This window comes from Dermacentor variabilis, chromosome 10, assembly GCF_050947875.1.
Source record: "Dermacentor variabilis isolate Ectoservices chromosome 10, ASM5094787v1, whole genome shotgun sequence".
Lineage (NCBI taxonomy): Eukaryota > Metazoa > Arthropoda > Arachnida > Ixodida > Ixodidae > Dermacentor > Dermacentor variabilis.
The window spans coordinates 40,621,006-40,637,605 of NC_134577.1; the positions used below are offsets into that span (position 1 = coordinate 40,621,006).

General features: G+C 44.6%; 1 protein-coding gene across 1 annotated transcript in view; it reads left to right on the forward strand.

The window, feature by feature from the left end:
* Positions 1-3,217: 3,217 nt before the first annotated feature.
* Positions 3,218-16,600, forward strand: part of LOC142560389 (QRFP-like peptide receptor) — a 99,080-nt gene continuing 85,697 nt past the window's right edge. Inside the window, exon 1 of the mRNA XM_075672449.1 lies at positions 3,218-3,423. The gene's annotated coding sequence lies outside the window, so the exon portion shown is untranslated. The remainder of the gene's footprint in view (positions 3,424-16,600) is intronic.

Genomic DNA, 16,600 nt, shown 5'->3' on the forward strand with positions numbered 1-16,600 from the left:
CATACATACATACATACATACATACATACATACATCCGTCCGTCCGTCCGTCCGTCCGTCCGTCCGTCCATTCATCCATCCATCCATCCATCCATCCATCCATCCATCCATCCATCCATCCATCCATCCATCCATCCATCCATCCATCCATCCATGCAGCAGCAGTCCCGTATGGCATCGTCTTAATATATCGCGTCGTTTTGCTGGCGCACGCTCGATAGCTTGGACATGCCTGCTTCGCTAACTGACACTTCCATTTCTGCGTCGAAATTCCACCGACCCACATTGCGCGACACCGAACAATTGCGGGGCAAGCGGCAAAGAGCGGTTCCAAAGCGAGCCCGCGGCGTCAGGATCAGGCCGTAAGCAAAGGCAGGCGGAGCAAGCTGAGCTCTCCGCCTTTTTGCTCGGTGCACTTACACAGAGGGTCTCGAGCTTCGACGTGTTTCATGTTCATTAACAATAACAAGAGAAAACCAGACACGCGAGTATGTCCAAATAACATCTTGGAGAGCAAGCAGAAGAAAGCGTGCACAGACGCGTTCGTTTAGCTTGCTCGCCGGACGGCCGCGATCGGCCTGGTACGAGTTCCGTGGAAATCGGTAAAGTTCCACCTTTGGCATTTTCCCAACGATGTTCTTACAGCTGTTAGATCCGTACACCGCAACAGTAGAAAGAAAATATCTTTCGCCGTTCACGCAGATTCGCGCCCGTGGTGGCCATTCTCACCCATGCGTGGCTGGGAGCAGGGAGCATGCGCTCTGCGCCGACACTCGCCGCAGTGAGCAACCCACGCGGGGTTCGAAACTGCAGCGAACGGGGTCTTGTGACGTCACGCACTGTGGCAGTAGTACTCGAACACGGCGGACGCGATGACCTCAGTGCAGCACTGTTTCCGCACGTAACAGTGCTCGGTGATGGAAAGGCGATACGCGGAGCGTGCGGCGGCCGGCGTTTTTCTTTTTTTTTTTTTTTGCGCCAGCAGTGAGGACCGGGTGAGTGCAGAGGGGCCGAGTGAAGTCACAATGAATCCCAAATGGCGAATTCGGCAAATCGCACCGGTACGCGGGTTGGCGCAGGTTGAAAATGACGCGGGTTGGATTCCGCCCAGGACCGGAGAAATCTTAAGGGACATTTTTTTTTTTTTTTATGAAGAGGAAGTTTAGCTCGGCTGCTCGTATCTAAATTCGTGCAAAAGGAGAACCCCCCTTTTTCTTCCCCACAACCACTGCACCAAAATTGACGAGGTTTGTTGCATTTAAAAGAAAAAGATCTTAAAATCTAGCGACATTTTGGTGTCCAATTTTTGATTTAGGTCGTCAGTTTCTTTATTTAAAAAATTGTACAAAATTGCAAATTTTCAGAAAAGGAAACTATCAAGTTTACAACGCTATAACTCAGCAATGAAAAAAAAACCATATATATTCTGTAAATCGCAACTAATAGTACATCTAAAGCGGACAAAACTGATATGTTACACATGAATCTCAAAAATATTTGTAATATGAAATTACATCTTTTGCAGAGTCCTTGTACACAATGTAATGAATTTATGTAAGATATAAATTGACATATCGAGTTCCTCCGCTTTGAGTAATCTAATGGATGCCGTTTACAGAACGCCGATATCTGTTCTTTATGCAGAGCTGCTAATCTCTGGCAAGGAAGAAGTTGGTGGGATACATTCAGACTAGGATACATAGCGCAAAAAATTTTGACACAGGGACAAGCAGAACACAGGACGAGCGCTAACTTTCAACATTGTTGTAAGTTAGCGCTCGTCCTGTGTTCTGCTTGTCCCTGTGTCAAAATTTTTTGCGCTATGTATCCTAGTCTGAATGCTAATCTCTGAACTTCGTGGTTGTATTTCTTTTCCGAACTTTCAAATTTATGAAAGATATTTTAACAAAATTCAGGCCCTACATCGAAATTGCGCTTCAGGCAGCCACTAGAATTTAACTTTCTCTCACAAATGTTACCAATTTTATTAAAATCGGTCCAGGGGTTACCTCAGAAAAGCGTTTCTGCGTTTTACATGTATTTGAATGGCCCGCACCGGAGTTCTACCCACAAACCCATGACTCAAGTTGTCATCTAGGAGGTCTATTGAAGAGCGGCAAATACCCGGTGTCATACACCTAGTGACCCAAGCCGGCGTCAAAGAGGTTCGTTAGAATGACACGTATCCAGTACCACTTACACCCAGTAACCCAAGTTGGTCCGACGCTTGGTTTTGAACCCAGTTCCCTCATCAGAGCAGACCGATGCTCTGCCCATGAGACCGTGGACTATACCAGTGACCCAATCTAGCGGGAAAGAGCTTAGGTGGGAACAAACGGCGAGTCATAAGAAATACTGGGTGTAGTTCCCAACGAACGCTAATAGCAATCGCATTGCAGTACGTTTTAGCCCGAACGTATTGACTGTTGCACTTTAATGACTCTTTAATATCCGTACTATTGCGTCTCCTGAACCTTTAAAGTCTAACCAATCATGGTGACGTAGAGTGTAGTACGGGCCGAAACCACGATATGATTATGAGGCACCCCGTAGTGGGGGACTCCGGGCTAAGTTTGACCATCTGAGGTTACTTCGCGTGCACCCAATGGAAGGCACACGGGCGTCCTTGCATTTGTCCCCCATCGAAATGCGGCTACCGCGACTAGCATTTGACCCCGCACCCTCAGGTTGCGCCGCTGATTGCGGGGGGTCGCGGGTTCGATTCCTAGTACCGGCGGCCGCATTTCGATGGGCGCGAAATGAACGAACGCCCCCGCTCTCTTGCTACTGGCGAACTCTAAAGAAACGTGGGTGGCCGAAATTTATACAGGTGTCTACCCAACAGCGTCTCATATAACATACTGCGCAGTTTCAGTACGTTCTTTTTTCAACCGAAGTTTGAAAAGGATACCCAGCCGTCCAATCTCGAGTGCCGTCGCAGTAAGTTCTTTGATCAGATGAGTAAAGAAATCAATAATATAAGCCGGCGGTTTGTGTATCTTATATATTGCTACTCGATCCATTTCTTTCAATTTTTTCTTTCTTTTTCTTTTTTTTTCTGCGTCAGCGAAATCATATTTTCAGGTTAGCATCGTCGCTTGCACAACGCCGAATCTACAAACGCTTAATTCGCGCGCGCGCTTCATGCGAACTGACGGCGGGATCCGCGACGCGGCGCCAGCGTCGCCCTCGGCCAACGCGGTGCGTCAGCGCGCGCCCGTGCGCGCGGTCTAGGCGGCGCGTCTTCGCTGTCGCCGCACTCGCTCTCGGTCGGTGTTTCGAAGCGCTCGCGCCGGATTCCGAGAGGCCACGCGGCTGCGGCGCAACTTCCTCTTCATCCTCCTTCTCCTCCTCATCATCGCGTTTTTTTTTTCTCAATCAAAGGAGCGGCCTCTGCCTGCCTGCCCGCTACGCTCAACTCCGGTGAGTCCCGACCAACAAAACTTTACTCGATACAGCGCTGCGCGACAAAAAACCCGGGCAAAGAAAAAAAAATGACAGAAAACAGGAATGCCGTCACCGTAAGATTGATCAGGTGAGTTTATAATTACCTGCGCCTGCATTCAGCATTGTTTTTTTTGTAGCGCCTATGTTAAATAACCAAAGTTGGTCATTCAAAGTTTAGTGAGAAGTTAGGTCTTGCGTTGTTGCTTTTTTTGTGTGTGCATACTTATCTTTCATTGCGTAACTAAAAAAAAATTTTTTGCCGAGGTTGTTTTGCGGCCGATCTATTAGTCTCACACCTTCTCTGAATTGAGTAAACTTAAACGTGAGAACGTGTTCGACTATTCAGGAGCTCCCTTCGGCCCGAGGAAAAAGACAGTTACACGTTGGCATCAAGATTGATCGAGTACCTGCATCAACATTTGTTATCATTCTTTGCGACGTCTCGACTAATAACCAAAGTTCCCCATTAAAGATTTAGTGAGAAGTTAAGTACTACGCTGTTTCCTTTTTATGGTATACTTATCTACACTTGCATAAATAAAGAAGGGTTGTGACACTTTGCAGAAACAATCAAGTTATCGCATAACTTCTACGAGTTAAGCGAATGCAAACGGATACACATTTTATAGAATGTGAAATTCAGAGGAGATGGCTTACCTTCACATCATGACGCACTAACTGAGGTATACAAATGCCTGTAGAGGCATTATTGTTATTTTGAAACTATGTATGCTAATAACAGGCTTACAATTTAAGTACAACTTTTAACAGTTAATTTAATTTAACATTTAATTTAACAACTTTTAACTTTTTAACATTTAAGTACAACAGGCTTTCAATTTAAGTAAGTAGCGCAGCTATGTATAGCGTTTTTTTTTATGCATTCGCGTATGCTACATCTAGAAGCGAGATGAAAACTTTGCCAAGACAGCTGGATTTTCATTCCAGCCTATTTTGCCCAAGGATTCTTTCGGTGAAAACTGGTGCGCACAAAATGCACAGACGCATAGTCGGAGGCCAGTTCGAGGTGTCAATAAAACATGCGTAAATGCATGCCCTGAATCAAGAGAAATATCGACAACTACAAAATACGGCGCAGTAATAAGGATAATATGGGACGAAAATGAATGTTTCAATTTTCTTTTCTTTAGGCGCATACACATAGATCGTACGTGCTATACAAAACATGGGACAAAACACGATTGCCATCATCATTCAAACGAGCATATAGATATTCATCGATTGCAATGAAATGCCAACATAGTCTAACGCAATAAATAAATAAATAAAAAGTTTCGTTCGCCTATTGAAAAGTCCGAACACTACTCTGAAAAGAAAAAGAAATAAGAAAGAACGATGAAAATATATAGAAAAACGACGAATACAGTAACACAAGTTGCAAGCATATGCATGCAACGTCGTTACGAGCGTCAGTATACCGATGGTACGGGGTGGGTAGTTTTTTCGTACAGTGACCATATCATATCGGAGGGGATGTTGTGTGATGTGACTCCCCGTATCTTTTATTAAATAAATAAATAAATAAATAAATAAATAAATAAGCCGAGAAGGTAAGGCCGCATAGAAATAGATGTGAATACGGTAGAAAACTAAATAATAAAAAGCGGTACAACAAGAAAAAAAAACATGGCAAGAAACGTTTGAAAGAGATAAAATGCTTATTAATGGTTACTTAACAAAAGCAACCTGCTTAATTGTTGCCATATTTGAGGTTCCTGCACTCTTTCGAGGGCTTGGCAGCTATTTTTTTTCGCTTTTTGTTCATGTAGTAAGTCTAATGCCAGTGAAGTCTGTCACGGCTGTATGTTTCAATAACAACCAAAGACGGGTTGAAAAGTTGAAAAGAGATAAGGTGTGATACTCTCATAAGTGAAAGTTCAAGGGGTTCGAATGATGCAGTTAAGATAATAAACAAAATTGTGCAGACTGCTGGAAAGAAGAAAAAAAAAAGGATCCAGAGCTCAAAATGCATTTAAAGGGCCCCTGAACCACCCCTCGGTCTTGGCGAAATAGCACAGCACGCAGATATCATACGCTGCTGTGAACATCTCAGCCAAAGCTTGCGGTTGTTCGCGGCGCGTGGAGGTCGAAAGCGGTGTATTGATGCAAACCGAAAGCAAAACGGTGTACTGTAGCAAACCGGTCGCTCATATCATTGACTTCGCTACCTTTCCTCTTTGTTTGTTTTTCAGACCCTCTATTAATAAACACGGGAAGTAAACGAAATCGGGCGTTTCAAATTTCGATCCGAAATCAGTTACTTCCGGAAGTACAAATATCGTATACTGTCGCCTATATCGCCTGCTAACGCTGGACCGCGCCAGCCGCCATGGGAATGAAAATTTGGCCGCGCTGCTTATGAGTGTCGTAGCCATCCGGTCACGCTATTTTTTTATTAGTTTCGAACACTCAACTAGCCTCAAGCCAGGCAAAATGTAAGCTCAGACCACAGGTACACTTGCCAGCGCGCGCCGACTCATGGGCCCTGGACCCCTCCTGGGCTAATCACCTTGGCAGACATCGCTTTGCAGTGAGCTAATGATAACGCTTCGAAATTCTCAATTAAGATGCGACTGTTGTCCGTCAGTCAAGCTGGTGTAATACAAAGGCGGCCCGCACTACGTAGCACGGCCATACCGGAGAACATGAGCGCGAGCGCGCACTCCACTCCCTGTCGTGCACATAGCAACCATTGCGCTATACTGCCTGCTAAAGTTAAGCACTACAGTATATAGCATGTAGCTGCGAAGCGTAGGTACCGCTCGATAGAGCTCGCTGCGGCTCACCGAGGACAATCGCGAGCTTTGATTTGGTCTCTGTGGATGACGTGGCTCCAAGCGTATAGAAAGCCGGCCCGAGCGCTAACAACTTACTGGAACTGGTCGTCTGCTTCCAGAGTTTCACACCTTCGAGGTCTGTCGCCAACAAGCCATCTTGGTCGAAACTCTTTAGCTTAGGAATCCTTTCAAACCCGGGTTCGGAGTGCGGCGTTCTTCGCTTACCCGATCTGCGAGCTGCCGACGTACCCGCACGACAGAACGTAAAGAAGGCGTTTCGTTCGACCCTCGGAGATTGTGTGACCGTCCTGGAGGTAAGTGCGAAAGGATATGTGCTACCAATGCCCCTTTAAACAATTCTCGAAAAGTGGAAAACTGCGATAGCATTCCTGCATCAACTTCACATGTAACTTTGAAAAACAAACAAAGCAAGACATACCGAAAAGCGCACGAATTCGATGCACAATGCTTCAGCATTTGCGAAATTGTTGAAAACCGGTGAAAATAAGAGGTCTGCAAAAAGTTTATTTTGATTCTTTCTTGTTTTGCAAATTAGCTGTACACTTCGATTTATAATTTACGAACGCGAGTCAATTTTGTCCGATTTGGACGTGCTAGTTGATATGGCTTTTTTGATTGCGAATTCGCATAGTAATACTTTGATAGTTGAGAACTCTTCTTTGGTAATTCGTACTTCTAGATAAATATTTGAGTAGTTAGTACTTCTAACAACGATTCTTGTTAAAGACATAGAAGACTTAAATAAGAGAATCGGCTCCTCACAATCAGTGCTTATAAACTTTCCGTTTGAAATGTAAGAAACTTCATAAAAATCAAGTTTGGTCAATGACGAGCAAAATGATTTGTTCCTTCCGAGGCAATTAAATACGAACTGCTGAGGTAGAGTTACCTCTTCAAAGGAATGATTGGACCTAGAAAAGCCGTACGTTCTGGATTCTGGATGCATTTATAGTCACGCTGGTAATATATTCGTATTTGACTTTGCGTACTTGTAGAACGTTGTTCCTGCCTCAATATGAGATCGGATTATGCGGCTATTGAATCGAATACTTTTCAAGCGCGCTGGCCAGTAATTTGTTTTAGCCGCGGTGAACTTAATACCGCAAGCACTACCAGAAATAAAGCCGTCCTCGCTGCAACAGGCAGCAGCTTAACTGATAGATAATTCACCTATTCATTAAATTTGACAGACGCCGTCGCCAGCCTAATGAGACTGCTGCAGTGGAAATAAATACTCACTAAAGTAAGTATATATATATATATATATATATATATATATATATAAATTATTAAGAAATAAAGACAAAGAAAGAGAAAAAAATAAACAAGCTATATCAAGCTCGGCCGGATAAGCGAGCTCATTCACTCCCCCTTGTGCGCGTAATGAGAAACACTGAGAAAAATTACCTTATTGTCGATACAGTTTTATCGCTTTTCGTGCGACGAGTAGCTGACGTCGTGTACCTCTGGTCATAAGGTTTATACAAAATCCCTAGACTGAGCACCGTAATTGCGATCGTTGAGCTAGCAAGGGTGGATGTGCCATTCTGCACATTGTGAAACTCCACCACGTAGTCGAATTCACCATCTTGTGATCCCTGGTTGGCTCAGAGCGCTTTTACGGCGTCCCTGATTGGTGTTGCGTACTCCAGGGTAGCGTACCGTACTGCTGCCGAGAAGTAGCGGCGCCTGACTATCGAAGCTCGACCGACATTACTTATTGGGTAGCGTGGCGTTGTCGGCGGGCTGCAGGCATCCGGTAGATCATAGCGACCAAGCAGGGGCGAGACGATTTGCTAGTGCGAAACTTGCACTGTTTATTCAAAGGTAGACGAAATAAAATGAGAAGGGCATGAAGTATGAAGTATCAAGTATGAAGTCTCTCAAAGTACATTTCAGAGCCCCTTAAATAGCTCTCTACAAGTGTGGGCGGGATCTTGCTTCCGTCGATGACACGTGACAGGCACGGAGAGAGGGCCCCTCCTCCTGCAATACCGAGCACGGGCAGGAGAAGTCGATCCTCTTTTCGACGAATCCGGGGAGAAGGTCGGGTGAATGATCTCTCCGGCGCCGTGGGGTCCGGCCAAGAGAAGGTGAAGGGGATGAGGTAGCACCCACGGTGCCACGACCATGAGAGGTGAAGGAGATGAGGTCCCCCGTGGGCTCCGGCTCAGAGGGTAGGGTGAATGACCTGTCGCCACGTGGTGTCAGACGCCAACCCTAACATTGGCTCGAAATGCCGCCATTACAGAATTCGACAATAAGGCGGAATTCGACGATTCTCAGAATAACATTTGTGCATGGGTAGCCCTTGGATTGGCATCGCCTTAGCGTCGTGGCTTCAGACATTCTTGGTGGTGCAATTTATTGCGCTTGTATCCTTCGGAACTACCAGGAAACTGCATTTTTTTTTCTAAATGTACGAAAGCAATCATTTTCCGCGCACGTGCGCGAGCGTTGCAAACTGTTGCATTCATAGCGAAAAATTTTGTTGAAAATGACCAATTTGCAAAGACACGAAGCCGTTTGAAGCCAGAAAAGAAATTTAGGCAAATACACGTGCTAACCATTATTTTCCATGTTGGCTGGACCACCATACACGTAACTCCATTTTATACCAGTGCACCGATTCCCCCTATCAAATCTTGCAGGGAACTCTTGCGCTTCCTTGCCCATGGAAATGGCCAGATAGTCTGCCCACATATAGAAAGTAAACATACACAATTGCGAACGTGGAAAATGTAAACGTTCGGTACATTAGTGAACGTTTTTGACATCGCCTCGGATATACTGCGTATTGCGGGGTTGTAGAGGAGAGCAAATGAGTTTCTCGCTGTTTCTGCTGCTGCTGATTTCTTTTGGCGATGACGACATCGTGATCGTCAACGGCATCTCCACCCGTCTTGTGCCAGCTTAGATCATCGTATTGCGACGAACTTCCTAATTTTGTCCCACCATCTCATTCTCTGTCATCCAAAACCATACACTTCTTTTGGCATCCATTATGTAGTTCTAATATAACCTCGGTTATCTGCCCTACGCATTAAAGGCTTTCTTCAACAGCATTTCTATTTCTCAATCTCAACTATAAAACATCGGCAAGTTCCGTTTGTTCTCAAACCTCGATCGCTATTTTCCCGTCTGTCAACGATACACTTATAATATCTCATTCCATCGCTCTTTGCGCGCTCCCCAACTTCTTGTCAAGCCTTTTTTGTTAATCTCCAAGTTTCCGTCCCCATGAGTTAGCACCAGTAGACTGCAATGAATGTACACTTTTCTTCTCAAGGATTGCGGCAAGCTGCTAGTCAGGACTTCGTAATGGCTACCGTATGCTGCCCGTACCGTAGTTTTGGTCTTGGGTAAATTTGCTTATGGAATGTTAAATACATTGTTTTATAGACAGACAAATGTTCGATATATCAAGCAATCACGCACTGCTGGATTGATGCAACGCATATACACGAAGTATTTCATTACTTAATTTGAGCATAGAGGGAGCATGAGGCTAGCTACTTCGACGTAGACTTCATGTGATTGATTAAGTGCGACTTTTATTCCGGCAGAGGAAGCACAGAGTAAAGTATTAAAAAGCAAGCCCCGTAGGAAACCTCCAGCTTGAAGAGGCTGGTGACATCGCCCACATATCATTAAGGGAAACAAAGATATAAAATAAATGAAATAGCGCAAAAACGTTCGCCCTGCGTTTGCTTCAACTCGGGTATTGCTTCTGGAAACACCGCTGTGAAGCTGATATTTGTTCGCTTTGTGCACGCTTGAACAGACGCTGCTGCGACAGCATATAGTGGCAGGCTGTCTAGACCCCTGCTTGCTCCGAGGAAGGGGGGAGATTAATGCTTGAAGGTAGCGGAGAACTACAAACCGGTGGATGACGGACGACAGGTTCGAAAGGCTACGCTGCGAAGGCTACGCTGCGAAGGCTACGCTGCGAAGGCTACGCTGCGGCACTTCCGAGGCGTGAGACGGAATCGTTTCCTTCGGGGACTTGCCTTTTTGGTGGGCATGGTCTCCCGTGTAGATGTTTTCAAGAGATAAGAAAAGAGAGAACTTTGACAACTCTCGAGCATAAAAAGAAAAAGAAACAGAACGAAGTCATGGATATTGCGTAATAGAAACGCAACAAACTTCGACTACAAGAGAAAGGACGAAACGTAAGCGCAACAGTCAATGTCGCCATGCGGCATACAGGGCCGTTTGGCTTATATTGAGATCCTATATATAGAAAACACCAAGTGATATATTGCTTCCAGGATATGAAAGTTTAGGGACTAACCAGACTTTCTGTTGCAAATGCGTTAGAAGAAGAAAAAGATTGTCACGACACACTTCATGAGAACTCGTTCAAATAGTACAGATTAGTACAGAATGCAGAATAGTGCAGAAATAGTACAGAATAGAACAAATTGCACGCACACACACACGCACACACACACACACACACACACACACACACACACACACACACACACACACACACACACACACACACACACACACACACACACACACACACACACACACACACACACACACTCTCTCTCTCTCTCTCTCTCTCTCTCTCTCGACGCTGTCTCTTTCTTCAGTGGCGTTGCCATAGTAACAAGCAGGCCACCTCTGTCTGCAGTCAGGACAGGGGCATCCAGGATCGGGGACCTGTCCTCGGCATGGCGACAGCTTATCTCTTACACTTAGCCGCTCTGTAGTTCCCCGCAATAAATGCGTGCAGCGTCGTAAAAGCGTCAGAGCTGCGGCGTCACTCAATCGGAACGGAGAGACTACTGATGCACGGAATTTTTTGTTGGCGAACGAACATTCATCCACGTCGTCTGATTGTTGGGAAAAGGAAGGTGAAGGCACTGCGAAAAACGTGGCGAGTGTTCAGAGCGATTCATTCAAGTCTGGGAAGAAGTTCGGAGATCAATAGATGACTGAGATTAGAACCACTTGCCATCGATTTATTAGGTCTCAGCGCGAAAAAAAAAATAAAATGAGAAGGAAAGAAAAAATAAGTAAGCGCACACACAAAGCCACAGCGCCGTTCTGTTGTTTCTGTCCTCCCTCTTCTTCAGGCCTGGTCTATTTTCATGGCTTTTCGTGAGCATTATCGATAAATCGCGGTATTATTTCACGACATGATAGTAAGGTTTCTTTCTAGCCATCGCGGTCGCTATCCGTCCGTCCGTCCGTCCGTCCGTCCGTCCGTCCATCCATCCATCCATCCATCCATCCATCCATCCATCCATCCATCTACAGTATTCGTACTAAAGAGCCGTTATAGTTTTGTGAAATGTATGAATGAATGAATCAATCAATCAAATAATCAATTAATCAAACATAGAAATAAATAAGCAATGAATAAATAAATACATTATTTGACGAATTATTTTCGATTATTAACCGACAAATCAACTTCAGCCAATTAGTCAGAAAACCAGTAACTCAGGAATAAGAAAAAAAGTCAGATATACTAACCAGCCGTGAGCTACTAGCGAAATGCTGAAAACTATGCATTAGTAGAATGCGCGCAAAACCTGCTGGAAACGGAGCTTGTACGTTGTTGACGCAGCAATATGCTGCAGTGGCAACTGGCGCACTAGTGTCGACAACTAAAACCTGAACAGGAGCAAAAATTTAAAACAGCAGATCAGAAAATTGTGCTTGGGGCTGAGGATATCCTGATGCGCTTATTGCCGACGTAGGGTAAACCGTTGTTTCCGAGAAATACGAATTGCGCACGTTTACGCAATCCACAAACAAAGCCCACGACCTCAGGAAGAACATGAACAACAATGAGCCGAGGACTCAAGCTGAACAACGAAGATACACGGAATGCCTACCGGCTTGCCTTGGTTGCTAGACTGGCATACGATATAGCGATGAACATTGAACCCACCCTAAGTAGCAACCTTGCAAAACTTGTGTTTGGACTGTTCAGTTCGAGTTTCGTTTGTCCATGAAGTGAATTCCAGTTTGAAGCTATTTGACCGAATGGTGCTGCCAAAAGATGACACGAAAGAAAACGCAAATCAAAAGAAATGAAGAACACAAACAGAAACAGTTTTAGGCAGAAGTTCCGAGCAATGACAACCGACAGATCGTTTGGATCGTTCTTGGTCCTCAGCGAAATGGCGTCACCCAGTCTTAGAAACCAGCTAAATATCGGGAAGTAGGAAAGGTGACCTGTCTAGAGAAAACATTTTGAGAAAGAACGACACGGAACGCGCACAGGCTGAAATATAATAAACACATTTTACAGCTGAACGAAATGCTTACCTGTACGGCAAGACGCACCCTTCACTGTCTTTGAGGCGGCGCTGCGTGATCCATGTGACCACGGATTACGCAGACGAGCCCGGGGAGCTTTCATCACACTAAACCCGAAATAAGCCTAGTATGCGAGAACAACCGAGAGTACAGAGTTCAAATCAAGCTTACCAAAGCGATCTTTCAAAATAAGGTTTCTTAGTGGAGGAAAAGACGCGTTAAAGGGACATCAAAGAGGAACATTAGGACACGCTATTGTAACCAACCTACGCTTTTGCTAATACATACGCGGTCTCTTTTACGACGAAAGTAGGTTTGAATAACCAGAAAAATACGGAAGCAAAAGAGATGGGGTGACCTCGTTCTGAAGTTGCGGCACCAGCTTGCCATGACGTCACGTGACCTCACACAGTTGCATGACGTGACGGCACGCAGCTGTCTTAGCGCCTAAGGGTAAAAGAAGAATCCCACTGCACTCTAAAAGAACCGTAGGCTCAAGCTTCGCAGTTTCAAGGAGGAGTTCTGGTGCGCAAACACGCCCCACATTCGAACAAATGATTGCGGTGACATCCACGATGCATGACACTAAGGTTTCGGAGCCGAATCAAAGAGAGTCGAATCTTTATCACAGCGAAGCTGCTTATGGCTTGGGTTCCTTGCATGTTTCATGTCATTCAACAAATCTGTGTGAAGCAAAACTGCCATCATCAGCCATGGCTTGTGCCACTGCTCGGGCGTTCGTAGTCTTCTTCCACAGCTGGTTCCGTTGCCGCTCATGATGCAAGCGTTCCCATCTGCGAAGGCGCTGACGGCACTGGCCCACTGCCAGTTGGTGCGGCGATTTGGGTCTCAAATTTTTGGCCACAAATATCGCGAAATGAAAACACGAAATGTATATAACGGATCAATAACACGAATGAACGCGGATGTATAAAAATAAAAGGGTGTGCGTACCTTTCGTCACGATGACCGCCGATGAAGACAATAAATATGTTCGCCTTGGTCGGTGGTCAACTTGACGAAAGGTACGCAACAAATTTGTCCGTCGGTGTTTGGCTTCTAAGCACGAGGTCGCAGGATCGAATCCCAGCCACGGCGACCGCATTTCGACGGGCGCGAAATGCGAAAACACCCGTGTAGTTTGATTTAGGTACACGTTAAGAAACCACAGATGGTCCGAATTTCCGGAGTCCTCCTCTACCGCGTGCCTCATAATCAGATCGTGGTTTTGGCGCGTAAAACCACATAATTGATAGTTAATTCAATTTTAAATGAGTTCGTACCTTTGTTCGACATTCTGTGTCATCACTTTGGGGTGTGCTACACAGCTTCGCTGGTCTTCTACCTTCACAGAGTGAAATGACTCATGATTTCTTTTTTCTCCACTTACGATAAGCCTTCTTTTTTTACCCAATAAACAGATGATAAAAAGTAATTTCTGAAAGCCTACTTCACAACTGCGGCCTTATTTAGTGCTCCTCGATTAGGAATCAATTATTTAACGAATAACCAATAAACTTTTTAGTGTTAATTTATGCCGACAGCCTGCGCAATTCTGCCAGCCACGAGCCTAGTAGCTTGAATACTTCTTCAAGGCATGCAGTGGAGAGATTGGAGATGCATTGGAGAGATTGTGTGGCCTTGCGTGACTCTTGTCTTAATACTGTCTTAATAGGTAACTTCATACTTGTCTTGTGGAGAAGCAAAGTAGCTGTAGAATCTTTATAGATATTTCCCATGGTATTCACGTATGCCTTCCGTACTCCTTGGAAGCAATATGGGGAGGTTTACTGTTTCCCGCAGATTCCTCAATTGCCCAATTGATGTCATGAGCGTGATCCATTTTATTCCTTCCTGAAGCCGGGCTGTTCTCTCGATTGACTGAAGTCAAGTGTTGCCAGGATTCAATCCCGTGACCTGTTGCTTAGAAGCGCATATATATATATATATATATATATATATATATATATATATATATATATATATATATATATATATATATATATATATATATATATATATATATATATGGTGATGGCTCTGGCTAACGCTCCCAGGGTTAGTTCTAGTAGTAAAACACAAATACCTAGAAGAGTGAATGTGGAAACGGCGCCACGGTAGCTCAATTGGTAGAGTATCGCACGTGCAATGCTAAGATGTGGGATCGTTACCCACCTGCGGCAATTTGTCTTCTCATCCACATTCATTTCCATTAATTTATCATTTCTTTAATTCAATTAATAAGTACAACTGAGTTCCCCTATGTTTTCCTCGATATGATTGTTGGCTTCTAATCATATATGAATTTATATATATATATATATATATATATATATATATATATATTCTACGCATTTACCCTGAAATCGCCACATAATGTTTTATTGACAGGATGTAATAGGAAAGCTTGGTGCCTTTAGGTGAAGCTGTGTGTGTGTCACTCGGTATGTGTCCCCGGGTATGCAGCCCTGGGGCCCCTGGGTATATATGTACCATTCCGTAACGAACCTCTTTGATGCCAAAAAAGGTAACTGGTTCTCACAGAAACAAATACCATGTACTACACATTCCAAAGCAGTTCGCAACATGTCGCAAAGGCAGTAACCGTTCGCTGATGAATAGTTATACACCATTCGTAAGAACCGTCCCCTGAAAAACCGCGGAGGCTTCGTATTAGGTCCACGTCATCTGGAGGTCAAACCGCCTTTTTTTTTTTTTTTGCCTCTGTTTATTCAAAAATTCTTCGCCGACTGGAAAAATACGGCGCCAGCGACTGTTAAACGGGTACGGTGGTCCGGGTGTCTGCGGGACTCGGAAAATATTTTTGCGCACCGAGCCCTGACGTTATTGAGGGGACCTGCGCACGTGTTTGGCGCAAGAATACGTAAACAGGCAAAAGCTTGGAACTGCATTTGCTGTTCAGCAGTGCTGTTTCATAAATGGCAAGGATCACGGTTACTTTTTGGCTGTGCTGTCACGTGCACGTACGCAGTACATGCGCGAGCCTGTAGGCGTTTGTTTGTGCTAGCGTGCGCATGTTTGCCAGCACGGTATGCAAGACCTTTCTTGGGACACCTTGACGCACTGCCCGTCTGAGCCAACAACGTTTTGTTTGCCTTTTTTTATGGTCGCATTCGTCTTATTCGTTTCCTTTATTTCAATCCGATTCCCCGTATCCGTTTCTCACACTTTCTTTCTGATTACTACTGGTTGTCCATCTACATTTTCGATTGCCCGGTACTTGGTTGCCAACTTTGTTGACTTCTTCCTCCTTTCTGCGTCCACGCTTCTTAGGTACAGATACTTGTGCACTTTAGCCACACATTTATTTTGATCCCCTGTTGCTGAGTCTATCTTCAACACTAATTTTGCTCTGCGTTTCTCTGACTTCAAACGAGGCCCAACCCATGTCCTCGTGCCCTGCCTCGCTTAGGGTTTTGGAGTGGGCTCCCATAGCCAAGCGCTCGACCGATCATTCGCTAACTTCCAACCCCAACAATATGTCAAACTTTACGCGCAGAATGAAATTTGCGAACATCAGAACTGGCACCATGACTCCTTTCCAGATTCCACGCTCCACCTAATATTTATAGTGGTCCTGAATTTTCCTATGTTTCGTTATTTCTGCATTCCGCTTCCCTTTTCTTTCAGGTTATCTTGGTGGGTGCTTGAGTAAGTCTTTTATTTGTTTATGTATTAGCAGAGGTATATATATATATATATATATATATATATATATATATATATATATATTGCTTGAATAAGGGTATGCTCATATTTTCATTAAAGATCATAATCCCCGATTTCTCTGCTAAATTTAAGGCCTACATTTGTTGTTGCGTTGCCACACATATTGAGCAGTGTCTGTAAATCTCTTCCATCGTCCGCTAGTAGCCTTATGTCGTCATCAAGCATCAGTGCGGGGGACCTTCTGTTGCACTATTCGTCTATTACGCGTGTATGATAAATCGAACCCTAGTTCACTGTTTTCCACTCGTCTTTCCATATGCCCTTAACATAAAGCGTGAACCACAATTGAAACAGAGGAC